The following is a 12,606-nucleotide window of genomic DNA, read 5'->3' as shown; positions in this document are numbered from 1 at the left end:
GAGCAGCCCTGTCTTCTTGCAGAGGTTTCACAGATCAGTAGTTACTGTCTTCATTTGGACTATAGAGAGCACACATCACATAGGTCACAAAGCCTATCATTCCTCACAGTAGAAAACTTTTACAGACTTTTTATCTCTAGAAACACTGGATTGTTTGGCAGTCACCAGAAACATCTTTCCACCCACACACGCCCATGGAAGCATGTTGAACACAGTGAAGTACGTTACACTCGGGATTGTGCCGTGTATCTTCTTATATAGCAGTTTTTATATAATAGTTCATTATGGGAGCAGAGATTTTTTTTTCTCTCTCTCCCCTCCCTTTGTACATTTCAGAATAGCGAACAGCATGATCAAAGCAATCATCTCCTGTTTTCCTTTCTCTAGAGATTAAATAAATCAGGCTGAAAAAACTCTGAGCCTATGATAACAATGACTCATCCATAGCGTATCACTTAGGAAGAGGCTTCAAGGGTGAAAAGACATAATGAAACCCCAACAGACTGCGTCTTTCCCCTCACACTACCCAGTGCAGAGGCCAAAGCTCTGTGAGTGCACAGGGCTGGGGAACGAGATGCCATCTGGAACCGGAGATGCAAAGCCACATCCCATCCCTGATCGGTATGGCCCAGGCCCAGCCTGGGAAGGTGTGGGGTGTACTGACTGCGGGGTCCCATCATTTCTCCTAGACTGGGTTCTCCGCAAGCTCTGCAGAGAACAATACTGTCCTCTAGCGGTCAGAGGTCACAACTGGAAATCAAGGAGCTTGTTTTTATTTCACCTCCTGACACGGTCAGGGATTTCCAGAGCAATACACCACTCCCAAAGCAAAGGGAATGGATTGACACAGTTTACAAAATCCAGGCCAGAATCATCTTGGCTTTGCCTCCCTTGTCTGGGTAATGACAGCTGCAGGGATTGATCTGGTCTTTGGGGCAGTGAAGAATGTATTTAATCTATCCATAGCTCGGCTTTGCCAAGGGAGAATTCAGGATTTTTCTATCTTTATTAAATATGCATGTAATTTGTCATCAGCTAAATAAGCAAACAATATCTCCTTGTCCACCTCATAGACTTATAATGAGGATCAAATAAAAGCATAAAAACCATGTGTAAGTATAAAACTGAATAAATGGGTTATTATTGAGGAAAATGCACATTTATCTGTTATTTAAAACACTTCTTAAACTCACTTCTATGCTTTAGGATTTTTACCTAGATATACAACATCACAATTTATATATATGCAATGAAAATATAATTTATATCCTATGTAATTGTGTCCTTTCTAGCCCTACTGATAAGTCTCATTATGAAGAAATGCTTTATTTGTGACTTTAAACTCTGGACAATTTGTGTCTTCAACCTCTTATGATTCGCCCGCAGGGATTCTCTTCAAGGATGGTGAAACCCACATTTCCAGAGCAGCCACACAGGACAGCCGCCTCTGGACAGCCATTACCATAAGCATGCGTGTTTGCTACAGAGATGGACGATGGGGAGCGTGGGCACTACGCTGGTGAAGGCAATGTTTCCTACCAGATACCAGCACCAACTTGCTTAAAATTGCTTTCAAGCTATTAAAATACTGAGAAGGGGATGATCATAAATACTTAGATGGCTGAATTTTTCACTATATTAGGATAAAAAATTGGATGATAATACTTGGATTCAAATTATATAACAGTGTAGTGATTTTTTTTCACCCTTGCAAGAAAAATATTCTCAATGAAATATCAGTTTCAGAAACAAAACAAAAGAAAATGTCTTTTCATACGCTTCAGTAGGGAAATGGGATGCAAAGGAACACTTGCAATAAGGAAAACATTTGCTTAAAGTGATTTTTAAGGAACGTTCTGTTATAATGACCTTCACGATAGTTAAGATCATACCTGGCGGCCAGGCGCGGTGGCTCATGTCTGTAATCCCAGCAATTTGGGAGGCCGAGTTGGGCAGATCAGTTGAGGTCAGGAGTTTGAGACCAACCTGGTTAATATGATGAAACTCCGTCTCTAGTAAAAATACAAAAAAATTTAGTGGGGCGTGGTGGTGGGTGCCTGTAATCCCAGCTACTTGGGAGGCTGAGGCAGGAGAATCGCTTGAACCTGAGAGGCAGAGGGTGCAGTGAGCCGAGATCGGGCCACTGCACTCCAGCCTGGGCAACAGAGCAAGACTCGGTCTCAAAAAATAAAAAATAAATAAAATAAATAGATCATATCCAGCAAATGTTGACAACTATTTTACCTTCATGCTTATTCAGAAGTTCAAAATAACAGCAAAAGACTTAAGTAGGTTGCTAAGGCAACCACAAACTGGCCAGCAGTGTAGTTTGCACACAGCATTGAATTGTACAGGGCAGGGCTGGTACACTGACCCCTGCCCAGGGGGAGAGCCTTAAATATCAAGGCAGGAGGACATCGGTGTGCCAGCAAATTCCACCAAACTGTGGAATTTCCTACAACATCCATCTTTCCTCCTCTTTTATAGTCTGATCCTCTCTTTGTCAACCTGTTTCGTGAGTTAGTAGGTCACAGAAAGGTAAACCTCAATGGCTGAACGATCTTTCTCTAGTTCTTCAAATCACAAGGTTTGTGCCTTTCACAAACATCTTTTATATACATTCCGACAGCTGCCATTCAGTGTGTAGTGTCACCACGTTTAATACATTAAAGTCAATCCCACCGCACCGTGCGTGTGGACCGCCGTGCGCACTGACCGTGCTCTTCTCGTTCAACATGGCTCTGCTTTGAAAGCCGTGGTCCTTGTGTGTTTGTGTGGATGACGGGCACGGCTTTCTGAAATGATGCTCCAGTGGTGGTGACGGGGACAGTGGGGCTGGACTCTGCCCGCCCTGGCCCACCTGGGCACTCAGCTCCGGTCCTGGCTTCTCCTCCTGTTCTGCCCATCTCGCCAGATTCAGGGCCTGGGTTTGTTCACAGACTGATGCCCACGCTCGGGACTCGACATCCTCTGCTAAAACTCTTCTTTAAATTCAGCGTCCCACAGGTTCATCTTTCACAAAAGGACTAGATTTTGGCTTATGAGCCCGTTCTCTTGGGCGTCTGACTCTAGCGAGTCCTTGTTTGGGCTGCACGGTTCCTGCCTTGGCGCCAATGTAGTCGACCGTCCAGGTGAGGCCAAACCAGGAGAGCTTTGGCAGCGGCGAAGCCTCTCCATTCTTTCCAGACCAGTGGTGACATACGCCCCAGTGGTTCCGATAAATAAACTAATATCCAGTCATCCATCCCCTCCGGGGACAACAAATAGGTTAATACAAATACTGAGAGGACAGGTGGGGCCTGGTGGCTTACCCCTGTAATCCCAGCACTTTGGGAGGCTGAGGCAGGTAGATCACTTGAGGTCACGAGTTCGAGACCAGCCTGGCCAACATGGTGAAACCCCATCTCTAGTAAAAACACAAAAATTAGCCACAGTGGCAGGTGCCTGTAATCTCAGTGACTCGGGAAGCTGAGGCAGGAGAATTGCTTGAACCTAGGAGGCAGAGGTCGCAGTGAGCTGCGATCATGTCACTGCACTCCAGCTCCAGCCTGGGGCTGAGTGAGACCCTGTCACCAAAAAACAAACAAAAAATACATAAATAAAATAAAATAAAAATAAACAAATATTGAGAGGACAAATATGAAAGAAAGCAGATTAGATATTGGCATCACACTTTTTCAAGAATAAAATACTGATTTTATTCAAATGCAGTGGAGTTTCCATGATTAATACTGCCACCACAGAACCCGCTGGCCTTGCAGAATGCTGGGTTCACCTGCAGGACGCAGACACAGAGCTCACTGTGGCTATGACCAGGTCAGCCCATGTGACCTAGAAAGAGAGTTCTGATCCAGGCAAACCCTGCCAGGACATGGAATTCTTATCAGAGAGTGAGGAATAGATGGAACGCTTTTCTGTGAATGCCTCTTTACTGTCTCCGTGTAGAAAACTCTTACACAAAATTCAAGAAGCCTCAAATCACTCTGGCTCCTCATGCCCCTGCGTGCTACTTATTCAGATGCAGGTTCCCACCGTGTTTTCCCCACTCCTGGGGCAGCATTCTTGACTCTAGTTTATGAGGCTTGTTTCTGTGCTTTCACTGCCCCAGGACTGTGAGCGAGGGTAAGACAAGGATTGTGCCTCATTCATCTCAGTATCTCAGCTCTTCATAGAGTGATGTGCAAATAGTAGGCCCTTAAAAGATGCGTGGAATTAACAAATAGTTCATTTCCGAAGCTTTTGGCAGCATGGATGCTTTGATCCCTTGCTGGGAGGGAGCTAAACTTCAGACCACGCACGTGGGATCTTGAAACAGAAACAGGGAGTCCTGTTTTCACTTCATATGTAGAGAGCTTTACAAAGATGTCACTCCCACCTTAGCAAGGAGAAAAAGCCGTGTGATCTTCACAGCGCTAACTTTTCTTGAGCACATCAGAAAGCTGAGCTTGTGAGGCAAGCAAGTGAAGTCAGTTCTGAGGAGTGACAGGCCCCTCAGGGAGAATCAGGCAGCACAGATGGTTTCACCCTCCGCAGAGTGTGAGAGGAGGGTGGAGGGAGCAGCCTTAATAGCAGGTTGGAAGAAAACAGCCAGAATAGGCTGGTGCAGTGGCTCACACCTGTAATCCCAGCACTTTGGGAGGCCAAGGCGGGCGAATCATAAGGTCAGGAGTTCAAGACCAGCCTGGCCAACATGGTGAAACCCCATCTCTACTAAAAATACAAAAATTAGCTGGGCATAGTGGCGGACACCTGTAATCCCAGCTATTCAGGAGGCTGAGGCAGAAGAATCGCTTGAACCCAGGAGGCAGAGGTTACAGTGAGCCGAGATCATGCCACTGCACTCCAGCCTGGGGACAGAGTGAGACTCTGTCTCAAAAACGAACAAACAAACAACAACAACAACAGCCAGGATGTAGCGAATTCTTTAAGTCTGAGTGTGAGCTTGTGCGCTAGATGCTTGAGAAAGCCCCGGGGGGGCCGGAGACACAAGGAGAACCTGCATTCACCTAGTGTTAGCTCTTTCCACCGTCTCCACTGTGTGCTCCTGAGGAAGATTTGGACAGGGCAGGACACTCCAGCTACTGTCCCTGACACAGATTCTGCTTCTCGGGGAGGGGAAGAAGCAAAAGCTGTTCGCCCTTGGGGAAGAGCTGGAAAATACTCAGGTGCAAGATCCTGTGCTGGATGCAAAGCGAAGGCGGTTACCACAGGGAAGGCAGCTGGGAAGCTTTGCAGGTGGGAGGAATAGCTGCTGGGCAAAGTGACCCCATTGATGTGTCTCTGTGGAAAGCTCACTATCACCACCTGCCTCTCAGCTCCTACAAGCCCAGAGCACAGGCAAAGCGCTTCTGCAGAGCTGTCTAGAAAAATCTAGTGCTTCTGTTGCCAGGTGTGTGAAAATATGTCAACTCCTCACAAGGTCCACTGCCTTGCGCTGTTCATTTTCAATTAGCCATGATCGCCCCTCGGATAAACCTCATTGGCTACGATACTGCCACTGCACAGAGCTACACTGTTCATTTTCTCCACCTAAGACTCACAAAGCGGGGGACGGGGGGGGGGCAGTCAGACCTTAGCTACAAGAGGCTGGGTAGTGTAATTTTCATCCATCTTTCTTTTTTCTTTCCTTCCCTCCCTCCTCTCTCCCTCCCTCCCTCCCTCACTTCCTTCCTTCCTTCCTTCTTTTCCTTTCTTCTTTCTTGTCCTTTCTTTCTTCTTTCTTTCTTCTCTGCCTCTGCAGTTCAAACAGGCCTTCTAGCTGTAGTTCAGAAAGTGATTCCATAAATGGGTTGGAACAGGAGTTGAAAAGCCAGTCCATAGTTTCTACTGCACCTCCCATCCCACTAAATACCATGACGTCAGAGACCCTGTTTATTTCCTTTACTGTGCCACAGCACTTACAACAAAGCAAAATACACATAATGGTGGTTTATCTTTACTTATTTAATGTACTCCTCTGCCCCATTCACTTATAAGTTCCACTCATGCCTCGTATAAACAAAAAATAAAACCCTAAGCCCTCCACCAACTGAATGGACCCCTTCTGAGCCAAGGGGACCTCAGATGATACGGTTTGGATGTGTCCCTCCAGATCTCATGTTTATGTGATCCCCAATGTTGGAGGTGGGGCCTGGTGAGAGGTGTTTGGGTCATGAGGTGGATTCCTCATGAATGGCTTAGTGCCATCCTCATGGTAATGAGTGGGTTCTTGCAGTATCAGTTCATAGGACAGCTGGTTGTCTAAAATAACCTGGCACCTCTGTGATTGCCAGACAGGTGCTTCTTGCCGGCCGCACAGACAAAATCAATCCACGGAGACCATGGCGTTGCAGTAGAGAAAGAGTTTAGTGACATGAAGCCGACCCACACGGGAGAACTGGAGCTATAGTTGAAGTTGGTCTCTCTGAAGGCTCAGAGGTCAGAGTCCTTACGACAATCTGGTAAGCGGGGGGTTAGGGAATGGGTGCTGCCAACTGGTTGGGGATGAAATCGTAGAGTGTGGAAACAAGCCCCATCCTCTGAGTCAGCTGCTGGGTGGGGCCACAGGGTCAGGTGAGTCAGGAGTCCAGGTGGGGTCTGTCTGAAACACATCTCAAAAAATCCACCTTAGGTTCACAGTAGTGATGTCATCTATAGGAGCAATCGAGAAGGTCTCAAATCTTGTGACCCCTGGCCACGTGACCCCTGAGTAGTAAGGGATTGTAGGAACAACACCTGTCTCTTAGCAGGTTCAGGTCCCTCTCATAATCCTCACCATGAGGTCTTTAATTGGTTCTAGAAAGGTGGTTCAGTTTTGGGAAGGGCTGTTATCATCCTTGTCTTAAGGTTAAACTATAAACTAAATTTGTCCCAAGGTTAGCTTGGCCTACACCCAGGAATGACCAAGGACAGCTTGGAGGTCGGAAGCAAGATGGAGTCACCTACATCAGATTTCTCTCACTGTCGTCATCTTTCCAAAAGCAGTTTCACCTCCCCGCTCTTTCTCTTGCTCCCTCTCTTGCCCTGTGATACGCTGGCTCCCCCTGAGTCTTCCACCATGATTGGAAGCTTCCTGAGGCCTCACAAGAAGCAGATACTGGCAACACATTTCCTATACAGCCTACAGAACTGTAAGCTAAAGTAAACTTTTCTTTATAAATTGTCTAGTCTCAGGTATCCCTTTAGAGCAATGCAAAACAAACTAATACACCAGAGAAGCCTGAAAAACTGAATTCCCCACCATGATGAGAAGGGATGTCAGACACACCTCACTATGCCCCCTGCCTTTGGAGTTTAGGCACAATTGACCAACATTAACATGAAGACAGAGATCATAGCGCTAACAAATCAGTCTCCATGGCAATAAGATAACAAATTCCAATCTGACTCTGGTACAGCATCGTATGACAAATAGCACTCTCTGAAGGAAATCAAACGTATTTTAACTTAAAATACCTTTCATTGACATATTTTGAAATGGCCCTGCAAAGCCATCTTTCATGGAGGAAGTTTGTATCTGTAGAGAACCTTCATTCACACAGCCTGGCCTTTCCAGATCTAGGAGAGATTAACTAAGAGTCTGACACCTGGCCTGGCACGGTGGCTCACGCCTGTAATCCCAGCACTTTGGGAGGCTAAGGCAGGTAGATCACAAGGTCAGGAGATTGAGACTATCCTGGCCAACATGGTGAAACCCCGCCTCTACTAAAAATACAAAAAATTAGCTGGGCGTGGTGGCGGGTGCCTGTAGTCCCAGCTACTCAGGAGGCTGAGGCAGGGGAATGGCATGAATCTGGGAGGCAGAGCTTGCAGTGAGCCGAGATCACACCACTGAGCTCCAGCCTGGGCAACAGAGCAAGACTCCGTCTCAAAAAAAAGAGTCTGACACCTGTTAAGTTCTGAAAAGAGACATTCAGCATCTATTCTCTCTGAAGGTTGCTACCTGGAGGCTTCATCTACATAACAAGGACCTTGGCTTCCACAACTCCCCTTATCTGAACTCAAGCATTTCTTTCTACCAACTTCAAGCCTTTAGACAAAGTTTAACTGTTTCAACCAGTTGCCAATCAGAAAATCTTTGAATCTACCTATGACTCATAAGCCCCCCACTTCTCACCTTTGAGATATCCCACCTTTCCAGGCAGAACCAATGTACACTGTACACGTATTGATTTATGTCTTTGCCTGTAACTTCTTTCTTCCTAAAATCTATAAAACCAGCCATAACCCGACCTCCTCAGACAGGCTCTGTCAGGACCCCTTGAGACTGTTCCTTGAGTCATGGCCACTCATATTGGTGCAGAATAAACCTCTTCAGCTGTTTTACAGACTTTGGTTTTGCCAGTAACACTCACGCTTTGTGCTTCATCCACCTTGTCCTTGGGGCATCCTCACTCTAAACCACAGTGTTTAGTATATGGTTGGCACTTGATACATATTGCTGAATAAATATGATCAGGCCCTTTAAGAACTGGGTAAGAACAAAACAAAAGCAAGACTGCCTGACTGCCCTTTCTATGGAAAATAAATACTTAGATGTACAGACATATTTATACTCAACTTCCCAAAAGGAAATGTGGGGAGGGATGAGATGATGTCTGCTCCAGTGAACTTGCTTGGAAGCAGCAATTTTGATCATGGAACTATTAAAATGTGTGTGACCCTCCAAAAAAAAATAAAGAGGAGGGGAAATAGTTCCAATGTTCCAAACCCCCTCTGCAGGTCTGAAACCTATGTCACTGGCAGGTCACCCTCCTGGGAGTGCCCGCCTGCAGCAAGCCCGTGTTTGGCGGTGCCTGGACGCCTGCAGCGTTGCTCCTGCGTCTCCATTAGCGCTGGCACACACTCCCGCAGCCCGCGCCAGCTGCTCTTCAAACAGATTCACTGGCAACAGAAAAGGAAGAAAAAAAAAATCCAAGGTCTTAGGGTACATTTTTTTCATTCTCTTTCTACAGCTAAAAGGAAGCTGGAAGCTTGAGAAGGATTCACAGTAGCTGAATAATAGCCAGAAAGGGAGATTAGCAAGAAACATTGTGAGAGCTGGGAGATTTTTCTTGGTTTTAGCACGAGAAGAATGTAGTGCTGTGTGTGTTCCACTTGCTCGTTCTGTTGGTGTCTCCCCTCCCTTGGCTCCAGTGCCCCTGAGCGCCCTCCGTCTTCCTTTGCCAGGAAGGGATTGACACGGGGTCAGTCATGAAGACGCTGTCTCCCAGCCCCCGCCCGAAGGTCACAGCAGGAGGCTGGTGCAGGCTGCATCTCAGGCTGCCAGTGGGGAACAAAGACGAGGCCGCTCAGCTCTTTTCTGGCGACACAGGGAGAACAGTAAATCCCCTGGTGCCGCAGAGAGACCTGGACTTGGCGTGGAGACGTGCTCCTTCCAAGTGACTAATGGTCAGATTTTCATATTTCCTAAGGCACGCCAGCAATGAACAAGCAAGCAAATGGACAGCAAATTAAGAAAATTACTCTAATTTATGGGTAACAATCAGCTTTCATTTTCCTTTTTTCCATGGAACTTCTCCCTAATGACCTCCCCTCCTGCAGCTGTGTCATTTGGATAAACTCACATCTCAGACATTTTTTAATGAAATATGAGGCGATTTATGAAGGAGGAAGGGGAGGAAAAAGAGAGCTCCTTGTGCTCCTCTCCTTCATAGTGTGGATGCTTCATAACGAGCACAGTGTCTTTTGAAATGTACTTTAAGGTGTATTTCTATTTCCCGTACATCTTCATGCTCTGGGCGTCCCAGTCACTGAAGCTGTGGGTTTCAGCGCTCCAAGAGTAAAAGGGTTCAGGAAATGCGACCGCAAAATATACTGATTGCTTCAAATGGAGGGCACTGGAGGAGCAGCAAATGCAGCCAAGGGCTTTCTCTGAACCTCCCTATCTGTCTAAAAACCCAACTCTCCAATAGAAGGTCAATTGTCATGCATCTCCTCCCTGGGAATCTCATCAACCCGGGAGGATTATCCAGGAGAGACTTGGGGTCCACAGGACATCCAGGCAGACTCAGTCACAGGCATCACCCAATCACCTTCCGCCAGGTCATTCACTTGCCCCAAGCTTCCTGCCCCTCCCCTGTTTCCCTGGGGAGAGGGTGTGTGGGCTTCCAGACCTCACTGGGTTTTGAGATGTCACTTTTCTTCCCCGGGGAGAGGGTATGTGGGCTTCTAGATCTTTCTGGGTTTGGGCACTCACTTTTCTTCCCTGGGCTGCCCCTGTGCATATAATACATGCGTTTGCCTTTTCTCCCACTCATCTGCCTACTGTCTGCTTATTTCGTAGACTCAGTTCTCAAACCTTCAGAGGGCAGGGGCTATGTCTTCCCTCCCCTGCAAGGGAAAAGTGACTTCCTGCTCTTCTGGTTTACAGTTATATGCTTGGACAATCAAACCTGATTTTTGTTGCTGTCTGCAGCAAGACAGTAAGACCATAAGCTAGACTTTGGAGAGAGGAAGAGAGCAAGCAAAAGTGAAAGAATAGGTGTGAGCAAAAGTGAGGAAGAGAGGGAGAGAGAAGAGAGAATGTTATGGATCTCTTAAACATACACGGAACCCAGCCTAGACGTCTGTGATCACACGATTGGTCCAGGAGGGGAGGTGGGTTGCCTTTGTACCCGGAGGGCATGGCCAGGAGACACCCGCAGCTGAGAGCAGGAGGAGGATGCAATGGATGGGAGGGGAGCAAACTGCTGTTCTGTTCCCTTTGTGCTGAGAGGCGGTGGAAAGAGGGGAGAGAGGCAATGTGGGCAACCAAGCATTGAGGAAACTGACCGTTTACTGAAGAAGAGATTTTAAATTAATAAATTGGATTGAACAACATCTCGATTCACAGTCCTGCCCCATTCCTAATGCTGGCAAGTTCAGGCTCAGGAGTGAGATGTGATCACTAGTAGAGAAACTGAGAAGTCACATGTATTTAACCCACGAGACTGTGATGTGAGTGAGTTTGCTACCCAGCCACGGTTAAACTTAGCCAGCGTCTGCATGTCTATTTTATTGATGGGATAGCACTGTAGGAGACAAAAGGAGATTGTGAAATGACACTGAGATCATAGTGATAATCTTATCATCAACAAAAAGAGTCAAACACTATAAAATGTTTGAAGAGAGTTATTCTGAGCCAAATATGAGTGGCCACAGCCCCAGGAACAGTCTCACTAGGTCCTAAGGACATGCGCCTAAGATGGTCGGGCTGCAGCTCGGTTTTGTGCATTTTAGGGAGACATGAGACATCAATCAGTACACGTAAGGTTCACGTTGGTTCAGTCCAGAAAGGCAGAACAACTCACGTTGGCAGGGGAAGAAGAAGTGGATTAGAAGATTTTCTGATTGGCAGTTGGTTGAAAGATGTCAGTTATTATCTAAAGAGCCGGAACCAGTAGAAAGGAGTGTCTGGGTTAAGACAAGCGGTTGTGGAGACCAAGCTTCTTCTTATCCCGATGAGACCTCCAGGTGGCAGGCTCCAGAGAGAACAGATTGTAAGTGTTTGTTATCAGACTTAAAAAGGTGCCAGACTCTTAGTTAATTCTCTCCTGGATCAGGGAAAAGATGTGGAAAGGGAAAGGGGTTCTCTATAGAACATAGATTTTCTCCACAAGAGATGGCTTTACAGGACCATTCCAAAATATGTCAAAGAAATTTATTTTGGGGAGAAATACTTCCATTTCTTTCAGGGCCTACTCTCTGTCATGTTGGTATCTTATTGCTAGAAAGTGTGTGTTTTGTCGGCCTTAAGGTTTCTGTTTTAATGTTAATGCTGGTCAGCTGGACTGGATGCCAAAGGGAGGAGGGTATAACGAAGCATATCTAAACACCCCTTCCCATCAGGGCCTCGTTTATCGGGTTAACGTTGGAATGCCCTTGGCCAAGAGGAGGGGTCCATTCAGTTGGATGAAGGGCTTAGAATTTTATTTTTGGTTTACAATGTCCTTTCTCAAAAGGAGCCTTTTTGTTTGTTCTTCATGCCATTGTTGCAAGGCTCTGAGGCAGTTAAAAAAAAAAAAAAAAAAGATATTGGGCACATCAATGGTTCCCTGGCCTCCCAAGGAGGAGCAGAGCATTTTATCAATCATGGTAAAGATTATAATCAATCCCATCAAGTTCAGGTCAGTTCAGTATCTTGACTATTTTTCAGCAGTGATCTGAAATGGCTTCACCTGGGAAGAAGAGCCGGCAACTTCTGGTTTCTCTCATCAGAACTCCCAGCGTTCTATTAGCTGTTAGAAGAATCTTCATTTTTTTTGACTGTGACTTCTGTGCTGTGACTTGCAGACTACTCTAGACTAAAAGGTACTTAAGGAAATAAGAACAGGAAATTCAAAAATGTGATCAACACGCTCTGAGGGAAACTGGGCCAACTATCTAAAAACAAAGGCTCTTCCTCTTTCTCTCTCTCTCTTTTTTTGAGACAGAGTCTCACTCCATCACCCAGGCTGGAGTGCAGTGGTGTGATCTCAGCTCACTGCAACCTCCACCCACCGGGTTCAAGTGATTGTCCTGTCTCAGCCTCCCAAGTAGCTATGATTACAGGTGCCCGCCACCATGCCCAGCTAATTTTTTGTATTTTCAGTAGAGATGGGGTTTCACTGTGTTGGCCAGGCTGGTCTCAAACTCGCAACCTTAGGT

The 12,606-nt window shown here is 46.4% G+C and overlaps 1 pseudogene; it reads right to left on the bottom strand.

The window, feature by feature from the left end:
* Positions 1-5,378: 5,378 nt before the first annotated feature.
* On the bottom strand, positions 5,379-5,509 carry LOC126955927 (uncharacterized; annotated as a pseudogene).
* Between the last annotated feature and the right edge of the window lie 7,097 nt (positions 5,510-12,606).

The sequence above is a fragment of the Macaca thibetana genome, chromosome 5 (genome assembly GCF_024542745.1).
Source record: "Macaca thibetana thibetana isolate TM-01 chromosome 5, ASM2454274v1, whole genome shotgun sequence".
Taxonomy (NCBI): domain Eukaryota; kingdom Metazoa; phylum Chordata; class Mammalia; order Primates; family Cercopithecidae; genus Macaca; species Macaca thibetana.
Note: the sequence above shows the minus strand (reverse complement) of the source record. Positions and strands in the feature narration are given on the sequence as shown.